Source organism: Phyllobates terribilis, unplaced genomic scaffold (assembly GCF_046119375.1).
Source record: "Phyllobates terribilis strain yellow unplaced genomic scaffold, ASM4611937v1 Scaffold_5__5_contigs__length_657084704, whole genome shotgun sequence".
NCBI lineage: Eukaryota > Metazoa > Chordata > Amphibia > Anura > Dendrobatidae > Phyllobates > Phyllobates terribilis.
In genome coordinates this window covers 23,508,304-23,528,504 of record NW_027362765.1, presented here as the reverse complement: position 1 = coordinate 23,528,504, position 20,201 = coordinate 23,508,304, and the positions used below count along the sequence as shown (strand labels likewise).

The 20,201-nt window shown below is 44.1% G+C and overlaps 1 pseudogene; it reads right to left on the bottom strand.

Moving 5' to 3' along the window:
* The window catches only part of LOC141271390 (uncharacterized), a 136,217-nt pseudogene extending 116,244 nt beyond the window's left edge, over positions 1-19,973 (bottom strand).
* Between the last annotated feature and the right edge of the window lie 228 nt (positions 19,974-20,201).

The window sequence follows — 20,201 nt, the reverse complement described above, 5'->3', positions numbered from 1 at the left end:
AATCTCACTACAGACATTTCCAGAGTCCTCACCTCTCCAGTTCTCTTATTCCCATATATGAGAATGATGTAATGTGACGTCATGAGAATCTCTCACCTCTCCAGTAAGCCGGAAGAGGATCTCTAGAGTGAGTTGTAATAGCCTCTCCCCCATTTTGCTCTTGTCCATATCCGTCCTTGATCAGCAATTCAGAAAAATTGGCAAAGTATAGAAGATTTCTACTGAAAAGATCCGGTATTGTAGGGACCTGAATTTGAAGAAGATAAGGTCGATGTAACATCATAAAGAATCCCATGTAATTATACAATGACTGGAGATAATAAGAGGAAACATATGAGATATAATTCGTAGATTTTCTATTCTCTAGTAGAAGATAAATTCAATTGCTGACCAAGTCATCTCCTCCATGCTCCTAATTAATCACTGACTAGCCAATTAGTTGCTGATAGCCATTGCTTCAGCAACTAATTGGCCACAGGTATCACAAGTTTGTTGGGACTGACCAGGAAATACAGAGACTTGTAGAGGACTCAAGCAGTGGTGGCTCAGGAGTAGTGTGGAATCATTAATGTGTTCATATCTTTACTACATTCTGTTTTTTTTTCCTGACATCTACTAATAAAGCCTATATACTTTAGACCACATATTAAACAAAACCCAAAAAAAAGAAATGGTCATGAGCCCACAGATATATAGAAAGTAACTAAATCTTTATTAGTTAAAGAAGTCTAAGTCCAAAAGATGAACACAGCAGTTTAAACAGCGTCATCCATAGCCCACCACCAGAGGAAGGCAGGGCTGGCGCCATTCCAGCAAGAGAGGACACTTATGTCCATCGATGCCGAGCGCACGCCCCCACTGTCACAGCAACAGTCAGTCGCCTGGAGGAGGCGCCCGCGTGGCGTAGCAAAGGATAAGATATTACTGCAGTTTACAAAAAATACGCCACAGCGGGATCAAATAAACATCACAGCCGGTGTGATATTAACACCTATAAAGGAAAACATATAATGCAAGAGATTCATATACAGTAGTGTTCAAAATAATAGTAGTCCAATATGACTAACCAGATTAATCACTGTTTTTGGTATAAAGTATATTACCACATATCAAACAATTTACCAGTTGGTGCAGTAGATTCTAAGAAAACCAACAGACTCAGCATTCATGATCTGCATGTTTTTGAATCTGTATATTTTAATAATTAATTGAAAGGGGGGTTGTTCAAAATAATAGCAGTGTAGAGTTCAGTGAGTGAGGTCAATCATTCTGTGAAGAAACAGGTGTGAATCAGGTGGCCCTTATTTAAGGGTGAAGCCAGCACATGTAAAGCCTGAGAAATATGGGTCGTTCGAGACATTGTTCAGAAGAACAGTGCACTTTGATTAAAAAGTTGATTGGAGAGAGTAAAACTTATAAAGAAGTGCAGATAATGATAGGCTGTTCAGCTAAAATGATCTCCAATACTTTAAAATGGAAAGCAAAACCAGAAAGATGTGGAAGAAACAGAAGACTACTGTTAAGGATCCGGGTGGTGGAACCTCTGTGCTGCGGTGCAAGGAGGGACCCAGAGGGGCATAGCTAAGTATCAACTCGGACCGACCTAGGTCGTACGGCGGTTAACGACTCCGTGACCAGGGAGGGACCGAGCAGAGGGACCAGGTGCTACTCTGGGGACGACCTTGTAAGAGAGCAGGTGACTCCCACGGGTCAGATGGCTGGGACTGACCGATACTGCAGATGAACACAGCAGGCAGGCTGACGAGAGATCCGGGTAGAGGAACTGGCAGAGACAGCAGGCGACAGGCGGGAGCCTCTAGGTAGGCTGTCAGGTGGTCACGGCAAGTGACGGGAAGGAGCCTCCAGGTAGGCTGGCAGGTGGTTACGGCAAGTGACGGGCAGGAGCCTCTAGGTAGACTGTCAGGTGGTCACGGCAAGTGACAGGCGGGAGCCTCTAGGTAGGCTGTCAGGTGGTCACGGCAAGTGACGGGTAGGAGCCTCCAGGTAGGCAGACAGGTGGTCACGGCAAGTGACAGGCGGGAGCCTCCAGGTAGGCAGACAGGTAACAGGCAGGTGCTTCCAGGTAAGCAGGCGGGCAAAGCCCATAGACAGACTGGCGGACAGAACGGAAGACAGACTGTTGGGCTGGAGAGTAGTCAGGCTGGCAGACTGGACTGATAGTCAGGCTAGCAGCAGGACCTGAGGGCTGAAGCAGAGGTAAGTATACTGTGCATAAACTATTGCTCGGGCACCTCCATTTTGGAGGAGGTGCCTTATATATGGAAGGACCTCTGGCAATTGGCCGGGGACTCCTTAGGACGGCCCGCGTGGCCCCTTTAAGAGGGAGGGAGCGCGCCCTAAGCACAGTGCCCGGGAAGCTGCGGGCGCCGGCAGCAGAAGCAGGAAGAGGAGCGCTGGAGGACGCCGGGCAGGGAGCACGGCGGTGAGAGGGACGGCGTCTCTGACTGGCAGGGGGCAGAGATGCCGATGCTACAACTACCATTCAAATGGATCAAAGAATAGCCAGAATGGCAAAGGCTCAGCCAATGATCAGTTTCAGGATGATCAAAGACAGTCTCAAGTTACCTGTGAGTACCGTTATAAGACCCCTGTGTGAAGTTAATCTGTTAGCAAGAAGTCCTCACAAAGTCTCACTGTTAAAAAAAAGATATGTACTGAAGCGGATACAATTTGCCAGAGAACACATCAACTGGCCTAAAGAGAAACGGAGAAACATTTTGTGGACTGATGAAAGTAAAATTGTTCTTTTTGGGTCCAAGGGCCGCAGACAGTTCGACAGATGACCCTCAAACTCTGCATTCAAGCCACAGTACACTCTGAAGACAGTGAAGCATGGTGGTGCAAGCATTATGATATGGGCCTGTTTCTTTTACTATGGTGCCGGACCTATTTACTGCATACCAGGGATCATGGACCAGCTTGCATATATTAAAATACTTGAAGAGGTCATGTCGCCTTCCACTGAAGAGGTTATGCCCTTGAAATGGGTGTTTCAAAAAGACATCGACCCTAAACACACCAGTTAACAATCAAGATCTTGGTTTCAGTCCAACAAAATTGAGTTTATGGAGTGGCTAGCCCAATCCCCGGACCTTAATCTGATGTCACTCCACAAGTGTTCTATCAAAAATGCCCTTTCTAAGGCAAAGCCAACATATGCCAAAAAATTGTGGGATGTAGTCAAAGCATCCTGGGCTGGAATAACAGGCGACAGGTGCCAGAAGTAGGTTGACTATGCAACATAGATGGGAAGCAAAACCTACAAAAAACAAAAAATATATCACATACCCTACCATCACTATATATAAATGTAAAGCAAAGTTGCATATGAAATATAGGGTACTTAGTGAACTATCTTTGATCAAAAAAAGTATACAAGCCGTCCCACCAGCGACAAGGTGACCCTAATTGGGACGACGGTCCTACACTGTCTATATTAAAAACCTTACTGTATATCAAAGTTGAAGTAATGCATATAAAAAGGTTGACAAATAGAATCATTTATATATAATGATGGTAGGGTATGTGATATATTTTTTGTCTTTTGTAGGTTTTGTATCTTTTTGCTAGTGTGAACATGCTCTTATTTCTTGCATGTGTACCATCTTAGACCTCAGTTCACATTGCTTGGTTTTTTGTCTTGTTTGCATTCTGTGCAAATTAGGGGTGTGGCATCCCCCTTGTTGAGCTGGTTAGTATATATGTAGCTTACCAAGGGCTTAGGTGGTCTGATTTTGGGACTCGGTTCTATTTGTCTACCCTTTTATATGCATTACTTCAACTTTGATATACAGTAAGGTTTTTAATATAGACAGTGTAGGACCGTCCCAATTAGGGTCACCTTGTCGCTGGTAGGACGGCTTGTATACTTTTTTTGATCAAAAATAGTTCACTAAGTACCCTATATTTCATATGCAACTTTGCTTTACATTTATATATAATGATGGTAGGGTATGTGATATATTTTTTGTCTTTTGTAGGTTTTGTATCTCTTTGCTAGTGTGAACATGCTCTTATTTATTGCATGTGTACCATCTTAGACCTCAGTTCACATTGCTTGTTTTTTTGTCGTGTTTGCATTCTGTGCAAATTAGGGGTGTGGCATCCCCCTTGTTGAGCTGGTCAGTATATATGTAGCTTACCACGGGCTTAGGTGGTCTGATTTTGGGACCCGGTTCTATTTGTCTACCCTTTTATATGCATTATTTCAACTTTGATATACATTAAGGTTTTTAATATAGACAGTGTAGGACCGTCCCAATAAGGGTCACCTTGTCGCTGGTGGGACGGCTTGTATACTTTTTTTGATCAAAAATAGTTCACTAAGTACCCTATATTTCATATGCAACTTTGCTTTACATTTATATATAATGATGGTAGGGTATGTGATATATTTTTTGTCTTTTGTAGGTTTTGTATCTTTTTGCTAGTGTGAACATGCTCTTATTTCTTGCATGTGTACCATCTTAGACCTCAGTTCACATTGCTTGTTTTTTTATAGATGGGAAGCAGTTCTAAAAAGCCGTTGTTATACAACTATATATTAGGTTAGTGATTCACAAGAATGCTAAATCCTCAAAAAAAACTACATATTGAGAATTTGTAAAGACAAATGCAGACACTGCTATTTTTTTTAGAACAGCCCAATGTTCATTTTTTGTTATTTTCTGTAAACTAGTTAAAAATGATTTACATTTCTCTTCATGTTTTCAATTAGAAACACCAAGGTTACTTACCTGTAGCCGGTTTCTCCAGAACCCATGACAGCACACCTGAGAGGAACCGCCCTTCGAGGACAGGAAACCATCTGAAATAAAAGGGCGGCACCTCTCCCCCGCTTCAGTTGGTTGCAGAGCATTGAGAGGACCTCCATAAAAAAAGAGTTATATACAAAATCCAACACCACATCAAATAACACCCAACAAACGTGCACACCCATATGGTGAGTAAGAAGGGGGGGAATGTACGGGTGCTGTCATGGGTTCTGGAAAAAAAGGCTACCGGTCAGAAACCTTGCTGTTTTTCCTTCACCCATGACAGCACACCTGAGAGAATTTTGGAGAAAGAAACAACTTAGGGAGGGACCACCGCTTGCAGCACCCTTCTACCAAAGGTTAAGACAGATAGGCAGGATAGATCCAAACTGTAGTATTTGAAAAAGGTAGATGGTGATGACCATGTAGCGGCCTTACAGATCTGATCTATCGATACCTCTGCCTTCTCTGCCCAGGAGGTGGCCACGGCTCTGGTGGAGTGAGCTTTGATGCCGTCAGGGATCGGGGTGTTACTAGTCGTGTAGGCTAAGCAAATGGCCTCCCTAATCCACCTGGCTATAGTTGCTTTTGTCACCCCATAACCCTTTCTATTCCCCTGGAAGGCTATGAACAGGGATTGGCTACGTCTCCACTGGCTAGTTACTTTTATGTATTGTAATAGAGCCCTTCTAACGTCAAGGTTATGAAAATTTTGTTCCCCTGGGGTCTTCGGGTTGTTACAAAAGGAGGGCAGAACAATTTCCTGAGATCTATGAAACTTGAGCGCAATCTTAGGAAGGTAGGCTTGATCAGGCCTCAATACTATTCTATCCTCAAATATTTGTGTATAGGGAGGAATTATGGATAGGGCCTGCAAATCACTTACTCTACGGGCCGATGTTAAAGCTACCAAAATAATTGTTCTGAGAGTTATGTATTTTGCAGACAACTCCTGAACTGGTTCAAAGGGTTCCATAGTCAAGTAGTAAATTCAGGTTCCATGGAGGAACTACGGGTATTGAGACTGGCCTAGATCTACCACAAGATTTAATGAACCTTGTAATCCATTTATTGGCTGCGAGGTTATGGTTATACAGAGCACCCAAGGCAGAAACCTGGACCTTAAGTGTACTGGTTGCCAGACCTAACTGTTAGGCGTCGGGAGTTTGCGGGATTCGAAATGGGTTCAGAGCCATCAGTGGATTCTGTGGTCTCTCATGCTCAGCATCGTCATCAGTCCCAAAGCCTAGCTGGTGCACTAGATGTACAAGTTGTCTCTCGGGTCTTTGTTCCTAGCAACATGAAGAGTAAGTTGCGGAGGGAAACAGGGCTGCTACAGCCCAAGTCCAGGATCCACTGCACTGAGCATGCCCATAACATGGCGGACCGTGATTGGTGCTTTGGGAGTCAGCTGATCCGGTGACCTGGCACCGCCTGATGGGTCGCAGGTGACGTCTCCAATAGTGCGACGGTGGGCAGGGCTTAATCTTTAAATAGCCCGCCCACAAACATGGCGGCGCGCTCTGATCATTGAGCTGTAATGGTGTTGTTGTGTGGACGCTTGGTCGTTTGGGCTCCATGTGTGCTTTAGCTTCTGTCAGGCAGGTTTAGCGGGGGATAGGCAGCCTTAGATGGAGGGAGGCAGGTAGCTTTGTCTGACAGTCTGGCTCTGACAAAGGGGTCGCCATACACCCCGAGCAGTCTGCAGACGCCGTATTCCCGGCACCGCCTGTAAGCCACGTGGAGAGATACTCCTCAGTCCGGTAGCACGCCGGCTGGGAGCATGTATACGCCGGCGTTTATCACACACACATCCTAGCGCCTGCTGTGTAGTCCCTGTGCTGTAAACAGGACTACAGATACATTATTTGTCCCTCATCTCTCGTGCAGTTAACGGAGATAGTGCGAATCCCTATTCCCGTTCCAGTGTCCAGTAACACGGAAGGGATTGTTATTTCAGTTGGTTGTTTTACCTTCTTACCCGGAAGGTGTTCGGCCGCAGTCCTCCAGGCTGCATCGCGGACCCCGGGTTCAGTTGCTTTCCATTATTTAATAAAGTTGTTTGCAACTGTCCCCTTAACACAAACCCTTTCTGTAAGAACTCCAGGATGGAATTAATTGGAGGTTTTTGGCTTAAAGGCTTTCCTAGGAAATCTAAAAATTTCTCCATGTTCTACCATAGATTTTGGTGGTTATGGGCTTTCTACTTTTTAATAGAGTAGACACTATACCTGATGAAAAACCTTTGCTCCTCAATATTGCTTTCTCAAATTCCACGCTGCTAGGTGGAAACCCTTCACTCGAGAGTGGAATATTGGTCCCCGAGAAGGTCCGGGGTCTCTGGTAGGATCCATGGATCGATCGTGACATCATTCTCAAAAGGGAGAACCATGGTCTCTTTAGCCAGAAGGGGGCTATGAGAATCACTCTCGCTTGATCCTTCCTGATCTTCCTCACTACCAGAGGTATCATAGCTATTGGAGGGAAGGCATAGGCCAACTTGAAGCTCCAAGGAATCTGGAGAGCATCTATTACCAATGGGTTTCCCCTTCGGTCTAGTGAGCAGGACTTCTCCACTTTCCTGTTGTTTTTGTCGGCGAACAAATCTATCTCTGGTAGACCCCACAGCTGTACTATCTGATGGAATATTCTGGGATTCAGGGCCCATTCCCCTTGTCTCAACTTGTTGTGGCTTAGGAAGTCTGCTCTCGTGTTTTCTATGCCTCGTATATGTAGCACCGTAAGGGATAGAAGATTTTGCTCCGCTATTTGAAAAAGCCTGCCTACTGCTTCCAGTAGAGAATGAGATCTTGTTCCCCCCTAGTGGTTTATGTAGGCCACAGTGGTTCTGTTGTCAAACATAATCCGAACATGACCACCCTGGAGTAAAGGGAGGAAGCCTTCTAAAGCATTACTTACTGCCCATAGCTCTTTTAGATTTGTCTACCCCTTTTTCTCTAGCAATGACCAAGAGCCTGCTTGCATCGGTCGTGATGATGTTTTGTACTGGTGTGTCCCACTGGACCCCCAAAGATAAATTTGACCTGTCTGTCCACCATAAGAGGGCGTTCCTGGTTTGCAAGGAGAGATGTACCTTTCCTTCTAAATGCCCTTTTAACAATCTTTGTGCTGACAAGATTTCCCACTGAAGGTTTCTTGTGTGAAATTGGGCCCACTTGACTGCAGGAATGCATGATGTTAGAGTACCTAGCAGGGATATAGCCTTCCTTAAGGACATGTCTGGGGTGTGTATGGCGGCTGAGACCAAATTTGTGACTTTGTCTATTTTGCTGTCGGGTAGAAGACAAGTCTGACACTCGGAGTTTAGAGTAAACCCCAGAAAGGCGTGGACCCTTGTGGGTTCTAGCCTTGATTTTTGGGTATTGACCATCCAGCCTAAGTTCTGCAAGACAGCCATGACTTGATTCAGTTGTGAAATACAGTGGCTCTCTGAATTCCCCACTATAAGGAAGTGCTCCAGATATGGTATTATGACTGTATTTTGAATGCGAAGGAAGGCTGTCACCTTTGCTATCAGCTTGGAAAATACCCTTGGAGCAATTGACAACCCGATGGGAAGAGCTTGGAACTGGAAGTGTCTGCAACTCCCTTGGATGTAAAGAGCAACCCTTAGATACTTTTGATGATCTGGGTGAATTGGGACGTGATAATACGCGTCTTTGAGATCTATCCCTGCCATAAAGCAATTGTGAAAAAGAAGCTTTATTGTTGAATTTATCGATTCCATTTTTAATGTATGGCTGTCTACAAATCGGTTGAGACCTTTAAGATTTATAATAGTTCTGAATGAACCGTCCAGTTTTTTTTTTTTATTAGAAAGAGAGGGGAATAAAATCCCCTTCCTTTTTAACTGACTGGAACTTCGCATAGCACTCGTTTGTTCAACAGGCTCAAGATCTCCGATTCTAGGACCAACTGTTCGTCTGGGGATTTTCTTACTGGAGTTATCACAAACGAGCGGCGTGGCTGCTGAAAGAATTGAATCCTTAGTCCATCTCTCACTATGTTGAGGACCCAGGGACTGGAGGAAATGTTTTCCCAGGCCTGAAGAAAATGAGAAAGTCTCCCTCCAACTTGTAGCTTGGCGTCATTGTGGAGGTTTTTTGGAGGTGGCGGAGGGACCTCCGAACATATATCCGGACTCTTTCTTGTTCTTAAAATCCCACTTTCTTTGTTCTCCCGGGGGGCGACCTCTATTAAATTTCCCCCTCCGAAAATAGGTCTTCCTGACGTCCGCCAAAAACCCAGGGAACCTTCCTTTTTTGTCTCTTGCTTTCTCAAGTACACCGTCCAATTTTTGCCAAAGAGAAATTGGCCGTCACAGGATATAGAACACAATCTAGATTTTGATTGTAAGTCCCCAGGGCATCCCTTGAGCCACAGAGCTCGTCTAGCCGCGTTTTATAGTAAAACTGGCAGCTAGGTCGGCTGGTCTGAGTCAGCAGAGGTATCTGCTAGGAAGGCAGCTGCACCATGTAATAAGGGGAGGTTGGCTAGAATTTTTTCCCTTGAGGTCTTTGTATCTTTCAGCTGATCTTCAAACTGCTGTAACCATATCATAATGGAACAAGCGGTACATGTTCCTGCAATGGCTGGCTTTAGACCTCCTGCTGCGGATTCCCAAGTATGCTTTAAAAAGGTATCCGCCTTTTTGTCTAAGGGGTCTCTAAGTACCCCTGAGTCATCAAGAGGGAGTGCCGATCTTTTTGATGATCTAGACACCACAGCGTCAATTTTTGGCACCTTATCCCAGTTTTCAGAATCCTTTAGGCCAAAGGGATACTTCCTCTTTGAGGATGAAGGCAAGGCTCCTACTTTCTCAGGCTTCCTCCATTCTCTATTGATAAGTGCCTGCACCTTAGCGTTCACCGGGAAGGTGCGTTTTTTCTTTTCTTCTAACCCTGCAAACATGATGTCTTCTAGGGACTTAATGGATTTATCTTCCTTTAACCCCATAGTGGTTCTGACAGCCTTTACCAATCTATCTGTGTCTTCTATAGGGAAGCATGGTCTCCCCCCCCTCTTTCACTGTCTGCAGAGGATGAGGATGAGGCCCCACTACGATACTGTCCATCCGATAACACAGAGGAGTCAGAGTCAGAAGAAGGATCAGATATGATTTTTCTTCTTTTCCTTAAAATTGTTTGTCTGATGACAGACTTGAGGCTTGCTGCAAAATCCGGGGCACCCTCACAAATAGTTTTCTGAATGCAGTCCGAGCAGAGCTCCTTCAGCCCGTCTATCGCTAGCGGGCATTTGCATATCGCACATTCCCGGTTCCGCTTCTTGGCGGTAACTTTCCTGGGTTCCTCCTGGTGATTTAAATACACAATAGGAGTCCCATTAGCAAATATATCTAGTGACATTCACAAAGATCACTCACCCCATTTTTCACAGGCTTGGCGTCCCCCAGACGCCAAGCTATCCCCGCCCATCTGCTTATTATTCCACCAAATCCCCGCCTACGTACAAGTTTACTATATTAACCCCTCGTTCGGGGGACAACAAGCCTGTGAAAAACCAAGAGGAATAAACTACGTTTCTCTGCATTCAGACCTCTACCATGGGCCATACAGGTATGTATAGATTTACTTTTCTATACCCTGTATGCCCATAGTAGAGGTCTGATAACTCCAAAGTGGTGACAGATTCCCTTTAAGGGGAACCTACAACCTGGTTAGAATTAGAGAAGGGGATGAATAGAAAACAGCGTTCAATACCCCAGAAGGACATTTAGAGTCTGGTTATGCCTTTTGATTTGACCAATGCACCTGCGGTCTTCCAGCATTTCATAAATTATATTTTCCATCATTTGGTGGTCTATCTGGTTGATATTTTGGTTTACTCACCTTATTTTGAGACTCATCAGGGGCATGTTAAGCAGGTGCTCCAGATATTAAGGGATAACAAACTTTATGCCAAACTAGAAAAATGTGTTTTCTCTGTTCAGGAAGTGCAGTTTTTGGAGTACTTGTTGTCATGTTCAGGTTTTTGGATGGATCCGGAGAAGATCCGTGCAGTCCTTGACTGGGAATGTCTCAAGAACCTGAAGGCTTTACAATGTTTTCTGGGCTTTACTAATTTTTACTCGAAATTCATCCAAAATTACTCTGTTATTGTGAAACCCCTAACTGACACGACTAAGAAGGGGTCTGATTTTTCCAAATGGTAGGATGCCTCCCTCCAGGCTTTTTCTTCCTTAAAAATCATTTTGCCACTGCACCTATACTAAGTCAACCCAATGTTTCTCAACCGTTTATTGTGGAGGTTGATGCGTCGGATGTTGGGGTTGTGGCTGTGTTGTGTCAGGGTTCGTCCCTTGGTAAATGGAGTCCATGCGCCTTATTTTCTAAAAAATTGTCATCGGCTGAGAGAAATTATGACGTGGATAATAGGGAACTTTTGGCGATCAAATTGGCATTCGAGGAATGGCGACATTGGTTGGAGGGGGCTGTCCATCCTATTACTGACCATAACAACCTGTCATATCTCCAGTCAGCTAAACGTCTTAACCCTAGGCAAGCCAGATGGTCCCTGTTTTTTACTAAGTTCAATTTTGTTGTCACTTTCATCCAGAGGTCAAAAATGTCAAGGCTGATGCTTTGTCCTGGAGCTTCCCTGGTGGTGGTGACCATGAGATCCCTGCCCCGATATTACAGAAAGGGGTAGTCATTTCGGCACTTTATCCTGGACTAGAGGGTGATGTGTTGGAGGCACTGGGGGACACCCCTGCCTCCTGTCCTTCAGGAAATCTATTTGTACCATCTGATCTGTGCCGCAAAGTAATTAAGGAACATCATAACTCTGTGCTTGCTGGGCAACTGCGGACCTCATCTCTCATCGTTTTGGTGGCCGGGGTTGCATCGGGATGTGATTAAACACGCAGCCGCTTGTAGTATTTGAGCGAGTTCCAAGGTTTCCATACCCGTCCGTCTGGTACTCTTCTTCAGCTACTTATCCCTAGTAGGCCATGGACACACTTGTCCATGGATTTTATTACTGACCTACTGGTTTCTGCAGACAAAATGGTGGTTTTGGTGGTAGTAGATAGATTCAGGAAAATAGTTCACTTTGTCGCATTGTCTGCACTTCCAAATGCCAAGACACTTGCTCAGGTGTTCATAAATGAGATTGTGAAGCTTCACGGGGTTCCTTCCAATGTGGTGTCAGATCGGGGGACCCAGTTTGTTTCCAAGTTCTGGAAGACATTCTGTTCTCGACTGGGGGTGCCGCTGTCTTTTTCCTCTAACTTCCACCCTCAGTCAAATGGTCAGACCGAGTGTGTCAATCAGAACTTGGAGACCTACCTTAGGTGTTTCGTCTCCAAAAATCAGGAGGATTGGGCATCCTACTTACCGCTGGCAGAATTTGCCATTAATAATCATCAGCAAGAATCCAGTGGCAGGTCACCGTTCTTCGGTGCATACGGTTATCACCCACAGTTTGGTACCTTTAGTAGGGGAGGAGCTCTTGAGGAGAACGGTTTGCTTTGTTGCTCTCCTCGGTATGGCAGGGTGTGCTTAGTAATTTAAAGATCATGGGAGACAGGTATAAATGTATGGCTGACAGAAAACGCTTGCCAGGTCCAGACCTGAATGTGAATAACTTTGTGTGGCTGTCTACCAGGAATATAAGATTGAAAGTTCCTTCTTGGAAGCTGGGACCTAGGTTTATTGGTCCCTATAAAATAACCGCTGTCATTAACCCAGCAGCGTTTCGTCTTGAACTTCCTCAGGCCCTTAAGGTCCACAATGTGTTCCACAGGTCCTTACTCAAAAGGTATGTGGAACATCTTGAGCCCTCACTTCTACCACCACCCCCAGTAATGGTTGATTGTAATCTGGAGTTCCAGAATTCGAGGATTGTAGATTCTCGTCTCCAACGTCGGTCTCTACAATACTTGGTGCACTGGAAAGACTATGGTTCAGAGGAGAGGATGTGGGTTTCAGTGTCAGAGGTGAATGCTCCCAGATTGGTTCGCTCATTCCACACCTCTTTTCCTGAGAAACCCGGTCCTGGGTGCCCGGAGGCCACTCGTAGAGGTGGGTGGGGTACTGTCACAGTTGTATCAGAGGTGACAGACAGTCGCCCTGCAGTTGGTTGCAGATCTCTACGTTTGGTATTACAGACATCTTAGATGAGAGGCTGCCTCTAGGACCTAGCGGCTACCTCCTTCTGGCTAATTAGCTCTCTGGCCTGGGTGTATAAATACCTGGTGTATCTCAGAGGGAGATGGCAGCTATAATCTTCTACTTGTGAGGCTTTAGCAAGAGCAGTACTTCGTCCTCTCTGGAGTTTGAGGCTGTGTGCACATTTGGAGTAGTCTAAAGCTAAGCAATCCCCATTTGTCTACCCTTGTTATCTATAGAGTTTAGTGGAGATCAACTAGTGCTCATCTCTTTCCATCCCTAGCCTTAGCCATACGCCAGGGATAGACAGGGCGAGTCACGCGTGGGGAAATTGGTACAGAGCCAATATAGGGACGGTAGTCTAGACAGGGTGACACTAGACCAGACTAGAAAGTCTCCACTCCCCCCTTTCCCTAGAGGCTGGGCTCCCTTTCCCTCTGTGCTGCACTAAGTCTTTCCCACACCTGGCGTGACATCTAGTTTCCAGAATGGTGTCACTTGTGGGGGGTTTCCACTGTTTAGGCACATCAACGACCCTCCAAATGTGACATGGTGTCTGTTAATTATGCCAGAAAATGTTACATTCAAAAATTCAAATGGCGCCCCTACCCTTCTGAGCCCTGCCTTGCGCCCAAACAGTAGTTTTCACTCTCATATAGGGTACCAGTGTAATCAGCAGAATTTGCACAACAAATTGTGTGGTGCAATTTTTCTTATTACCCTTGTGAAAATACAAAATGTGGGGCTAAAAACATTTATGTGGGAAAAATGTGATTTATTTATTTTCACTTGTGGCCGGTTTCCACTGTTTAGGCACATAAGGGGCTCTCCAAAAGCAACATGGTGGCTGCTAATTGTTCTAGCAAATTTTACATTCAATTAGTCAAATGGACTGCCGTGCGCCCAAACAGTGGTTTTCCCCAACATATGGGGTATCGGCATGCTCACGAGAAATTGCATTTTGGGGTCCATGTTTTCCGGTTACCCTTGCGAAAAAATTGGTTCTAAAGTAAAATTTTTGTGAAAAAGCTAAATGTTAATATTTTTAACATTACAAAAATTCCTGTGAAGCACGTGAAGGGTTAATAAACGTATTGAATGTGGATTTGAGCACCTTGAGGGGTGCCGTTTTTAGAATGCGGTCACTTTTGGGTATTTTCTGTCATGTAGACCCTTCAAAGTCACTTCAAATATGATGTGGTCCCTAAAAAAATGGTTTTGTAAATTTTATAACTTCCTAACAAAAAAAAATTATGTTTCCAAAATTGTGCTGATGTAGACAAGAGGGAAATGTTATTTATGAACTATTTTGAAAAAAAAGAAATCACATTTTTCCACAAAAAAGTTTTAAGCCCCAAATTTTGCATTTTCACTAGGGAAACAGGAAGAATTACACCATACAATTTGTTGTGCAATTTCTCCTGAGAATGCAAATAACCAATATGTGGAGGAAAACTACTTTTTGGGCGCACAGCAGGGCTTGGAACTAAAGGAGCGCCATTTGACTTTTTGAATGTAAAATTTGATAGAAACATTAGAAGACGCCATGTCACGTTTGGAAATCCCCCACAAGTGACTCCATTTTGGAAACTACACAACTCAGGGATTTTATCAAGGGGTATAGTGAACATTTTGAACCCAGAGGTACGACACAGAATTTAATCATATTGAATATGTTGTCATTAGTCTTGAGCACAAGTGCTCGCTGCTTGAGTTAGCATTGGGTGCTTGGGTATGCACCATGTATTGGGGGTGCTCGAGTGACATGCTTGAGTCCCTGCCAAGAAACATATGGGGCAGAGACTCGAGTATGTCACTCAGTGCATACTCGAGCACCTAGTGGAAACTCAAGTAGAGAGTGAAAGGGAGGGAGGATCAGGGAGCTTTACTCTGAATCCACACGCCAAGGAAGATGCGCTTCAACAATTGGTGCCGGTCCCGCTGGTGAGCACAGAAAATTGCAATAGAATGAGAAGGAGGGATGTTCGGCACTCCGACGGATAAAATCGAACACGGTCATAGAAAATATTAGGAATTTCTCAAACCCCTCATCCCCACTCCCCTATCTACCATCTATCAGAGTAGAGGAGCTGTTGCTATGCAAATAGCAGGAGCCACCAAGTGTCCAGGCTAATTAACATACCCAAATGGAGAGACAGGGGTGGTGAATAAACACCTGGGTGAGGAGGATGCAGCTCCTACCTCACACCAAGACATAGCCATTTGCACATACGTTCAATCTGCAGTCTCGCTGGCACCGACACGAAATATGGAATATCGAAAGTTCCTATACTTCCGATAATAATGGGACACAATTTTAGCGGCAGGGTCAGCTAAGGAAAAATACGCATATTTTTCATGATCTGTGAGCCCTTCCAGTGAGCTGTGGTGCAAAAGTACCAAAATAACAGACCGCAGCTATGCCATGTGTAGTTTCTAAAGAAAGGTAACTTTGTAATAACACATATGGTATAACTTGCGAGCTTCTGCGATCAACCAGCGAGAAGTTATCGCAGAAGTTAGATATTTTAATAAAACCATGAATGGCGGAGCCCCACCCACATTAGGTCATCACAGGGGAGTTTGTGAGTAGGCCCCCCTTCGGCATAAAAGATCTAGCTGAAGATTGATCTATACTCATACTGGGAGGTATATATTCTATATTAAAGGGGTTGTCCACTACTTCTGACAATAGGCCAATGCATTTTTATGATGAATAGAAGTATCTTTGTAATTACCTTCCGCTGATGTTCTTGCCTGTGAGCGGTGCTATCACTGGCCGCTCACAGGTATCACGTGACCCCCGGCTGATGTCACGTTGAGCTCCGGATGCAGCCAGGAGTTACTCACTCCTGCATTCCACGGTGGATGCTGGGTTACCCTGCGAGTCAAATTCGGCATCCTCCGTGTGCTCTCCCTCTCCTCATTCATTGGGTAAGCTTGCGGTGGATGCTGGGTGTGATGCGCAGGGTAACCCCGCCCACAGCTCAACATCCACTGCGGGATTTTGTTCTGTAATCATGCCTCCCCTGAAGCCACACGCTACCAGAAAGAAGGCGTTCGATCAGGCCTCTATTGTATTTCAAATCTGATCGGTGGTGGCAGCAAATTATCGTAATTGGGCTATCATGAAGCTGGCAGTGATCGTCCAGGGAGTATACACATATTCCATGTGTTAGAATCAGGAGGTGTGTACGCCATACGCTCTCTGCTTGCTTGCAGATAGCTATGTAGTGAGCAATTGGGATCATATGTGCGCAAATCCCTGACAAATTGACGGCAGCGCTGGGATATGGTATGGTTCCTCCGGTGTAGTCCCTGACAAACAGTTTATTGGGTCATCTTTAAAACGGAATTAAAACAGTCTGACGCGATTCTGGAGCTGGAACTGCACACTTAGTCGTAGCGAGCACTTGCGCTCAACACTAGTAATAATTTTTTTTTCTTTACTTTTGAAAACATCCCAACCCCAACACAAACCTAACCCTAATACAACCTTAATTCTAACCCTAACACAACCCAAACCCTAACCCGAGGGATCCATTCACTATAATGAGGCAGCGATAAAAGTGATTAGACAACTTAATTCTTTCGGTCGGTGCGATTACAGAGATACCAGATTTATATTGGTTTTTATGATTGGCAGCTGTCACACACTAAAAGACGCTTTTTATTATAAAAACAAGTTTTTGCACTGCCATATTTTGATAGCTATAATTTTTCCATATTTCTGCTGACACGAGTCATGTGATGTGTTTTTTTGAGGGACGAGTTGACATTTTTATTGGTACCATTTTCGGGCATGTGACATCTTTTGATCGCTTTCGATTCCGTTTTTTGGGAGGCAGAATAAACAAAAAGCAGCAATTTAGGAATTGCTTTTTGGGGAATTTTTTATGCCGTTCAGCGTGTGGTAAAATGAATAAGGCACATTTATTCTTCGGGTCAGTACAATTACAGTGATACTACATTTATATATTTTTTTTTTGTTTTGCCGCTTTTACACAATAAAAACTATTTTATAGAAAAAATAATTATTTTTGCATCGCTTTATTCTGAGAGCTATAACTTTTTTATTTTTCCGCTGACGGAGCTGTATGGTGGCTTGTTTTTGAGGGACAATATGACGTTTTCAGTGGTATAATTTTTATTTACATGTATCTTTTTTATTGCGTTTTACTCCACTTTTTGTTCAGCGGTATTATGATAAAGCAGTTTTTTGGCTTGTTTTTTGTTTGGTTTTTTACGGTGTTCACTGAAGGGGTTAACTAGTAGGACAGTTTTATAGGTCGGGCCGTTAAGGATGTGGTGATACCAAATATGTGTTTAGTTTTTTTTGTTGTTGTTTTTTCAGATAAATGTATTTATTGGATCAATATTTTTTTCTTTTTTTTGTTCTGTTTTGTGATTTTTTAAAAAAAATTTTTTTTACAATTTTTATTAACTTTTTTTATTTTATTTTTCACATTGTCCCAGGATGGGTCATCAACTTTACACAGTCAGATCAGTGATCTGACAGGCAAAAAGAAGATGACACAACCACCTTCCTGAAGGACCATGTGGCCATCTTGGGACCGGGGGTCATCATGGAGACCATCAACACATAGGATGTGTTGATAATGTGACAGTGTGTTGATGGGATAACAGAGGGAGCTCACTCCCTCTGCAATGTCAGAGAGGCTAAATGCCCGCGGTCGGTGCTAGCACCAATCGTGGGGGTTGCTGAGGGATGTCAGCTCTCACAGCGGCGCTCAGAGTGAGCCCTCGCAATCACTGCTCCGTACATATACTGCTCTTTGCAGGAACGCAGGAGATATTGGAGACCACAGTTTCTCCAGAAGGCAATACCCAATATGTGGCCAGAAACTATTGTTTGTGCACACAGTATGGTTCGGTAAGGGAGGTATCACTGATTGTTTTTTGGAGTGCAAATTTAGCTAAAGTAAGTGCAAGTGCCAAAACATCAGAAAACCCCCAGTGTGACCCAATTTCAGAAACAACATTCCTCTAGTTATTCATCCAGTGGTGTGGGGGCATTTTGAACCCACAATTTCTTCATAAATTTTTATAATGCTGGGTCATGGAAATGAAAAATTACACTTTTTTCCCACAAAAATGCTGTTTAAGGCCCAAATTTTTAACTTTCACAAAGGGTAAAAATGGACAATTTGTAAAGAAATTTCTTCTAAAACCTGGAGGTCAGAAACTCCTGTTTGTGCAGATGGCAGGGCTCAAATGGGAAGATTCACTATTTTGCTTTTAGAGCAGTAATTTGCCAGTTCTAGATTGCGGGGACCAACTGCAAAGCCCCCGATTTGTGATCAGCAGTCAACCCCCAAAGGTGACCCCATTTTGGAAACTATGTCCATCGGGGAATTCATCTAAGAGTGTAATGGGCATTTTTATCCCGCAACTATTTCACTGATTTCTTTAATATTTGGCTGTGTGATAAGATGATATATTCCATCTGTTACAGTAATAAGTAGTGTCTCGACTTCCCTCGCTTAACCCCTTTACGACTTATGACATATAGGTACATCATAGGTCGCCTCTGACGCTGAGCCTGCACCTTTTCAGGCACATGACAACTGATTTCATCAGCTGAAATGTGGCCATAACAGCCAATCTCTGACAGTGGCATATAACATGATTGCGCTGAAAGTGCGTCATTAACTCCACCCATCTGTGCGCCTGCCACATGATCGCGAGTCGCCGATAGGTTGGCATGAGAACCCGGGGTCTGCAGGAGACCCCTGTGGCTGTCATTACCGAACTACTATGAGTGCCGCCCCGTAGTCGGTGTTCATAGCAGAATAGCATTTTTGTTACATATAGCAGGGCTTCAACAACACAAGCAATCAAAAGAATGCAACTTCAAGTCTACTATGGAGACTATTGAAGTAAGTGAAAAGTAAAAAAAGAATTTAAATATATATATATATATATATATATATATATATATATATATATACACACACACACACACATACAAGAAAAAAATATATAAAAAGTTCAAATCATCCCCCTTTTGTCCTATTCAAAATAATAAAAAAAATACACATATTTGGTATTGCAGCATTCAAAAGCACCTGCTCTATCAAAGTCTAAAAAGAATTAATCCGATCGGTAAATGGCGTAACGAGAAAAAAAAAAATCAAAAATGGCAGAATTAAGTTTTTTGGTTGCCGCAACATTGCAATAAAATGCAATAACGGGTGATCAAAACATTGTATCTACCCCAAAAATGGTATCAATAAAAATGTCAGCCCGGCGCGCAAAAAATAGACCCTCACCCGGCCCCAGATCCCGAAAAAACTGGAGACGTTACGGGTCTTAGAAAATGGCGCCATTTTTTGTTTATAAACTTTGGATTTTTTTTCAGCACTTAAATAAAAAAGAACCTATACATGTTTGGTGTCTGCAAACTCGTAATGACCTGGTGAATAATAATGGCAGGTCAGTTTTAGCATTCAGTGAACGTGGTAAAAAAAAAAAAACAAGAAAAAAACAAAACAAAAACACAATTGTGGAATTGCCCTTTATTTGCAATTTCCCCGCACTTGGAATTTTGCTTCCCGTTTTCCAGCACACGATACAGGAAAACCAATGGTGTCATTCAAAAGTACAACTTGTCCCACAAAAAATCAGCCCTCACATGGTAATATTGACCAAAAAATAAAAATGTATAGCTCTGGGAAGAAGGGGAGCAAAAAAAGAAAAAACCCAAGGGGGTGAAGGGGTTAACCTGGTGTGACTGGGGGGGGGAGCCACTATAAGACCACCTAGTCAGTCTAAGGAGATTACACCCCAATGTACATCTCACACTCAGGAATAACTGCACACACTGCCCTCACTAAGGTTTGGGTCAGAGGCGACCACTATTCTCCCTCCACCTCCATTATATCTGTAAGGGGTTAATGCCCCCCTGCGCCCATTACTGGGGTCTCTCCACATACCTCCACCTGCAGAGCCGCCACCACATATATGGCTGTTCTGTGCGCACAGGACCTGTGATGAGGTCACAGGAGGGGAGGAGTCAGGGGTCACATGATCAGGGGCCTCAGTGGATGCAGGACCCTGCTGTGCTGGTTGTCATGGTGCTGGATGAGGGGAAGTTTATGTGTGGGGTCAGGAGGGGTTTACAGTGTGGATGTAGCGGAGCCGCGTGTGTACGAGGTGTACGGAGCAGAGCCGCGTGTGTACGAGGCGTACGGAGCAGAGCCGCGCGTGTACGAGGCGTACGGAGCAGAGCCGCGCGTGTACGAGGTGTACGGAG